This window comes from Myotis brandtii, unplaced genomic scaffold, assembly GCF_000412655.1.
Source record: "Myotis brandtii unplaced genomic scaffold, ASM41265v1 scaffold97, whole genome shotgun sequence".
Lineage (NCBI taxonomy): Eukaryota > Metazoa > Chordata > Mammalia > Chiroptera > Vespertilionidae > Myotis > Myotis brandtii.
In genome coordinates, this window is record NW_005372020.1 from 193,921 (window position 1) to 194,632 (window position 712).

The window sequence follows — 712 nt, forward strand, 5'->3', positions numbered from 1 at the left end:
CAAGGGCAGGCAGAGTGGCCGGCTGATCTGCAGAGCCGGGCAGTGGCGCACCAGGGCGTGTGGGGGCCACCGCCCCTTCTAACAAGTGCCCAGGACACACAGACACACAGACGGACAGAGCCCTCCGTGCCGGCGAGTCAGCGCTTCCTCCTCTGTCCCCGGGGACACGGGCCCAGAACGTCACTCAGGTTCAGAGACCCGAGGTTTTACTGTAGCAGCCGCCTGATCTGCAGAGCCGGGCAGTGGCGCACCAGGGCGTGTGGGGGCCACCGCCCCTTCTAACAAGTGCCCAGGACACACAGACACACAGACGGACAGAGCCCTCCGTGCCGGCGAGTCAGCGCTTCCTCCTCTGTCCCCGGGGACACGGGCCCAGAACGTCACTCAGGTTCAGAGACCCGAGGTTTTACTGTAGCAGCCGCACTGCGTTCAGAGGCGCCTCCTGCACCAGCCTCTCCCGGGCTGGGTCCCTGTGGGCAGCGGGCAGTTCCCAGCATGCGCCGGTCTCACGGGGTCTCTGTGGGCTCCCAGGTGTGGGTCCCCGAGGAGGCCCCTGGGTGGCCTTCCAGGCTGGCTGCCCTGGAAGGAGCTGGTCTGAGGGTGGACAGTGGCCGCGAGGGTCCCTGCTGACGCTCGGCCCCCGGTTCTCCGGAAGGAAGAGGGCGGCCGTGTGATGTCTGGGCGGTGACGGCAGGTCCCCGGCCAGGGCTGT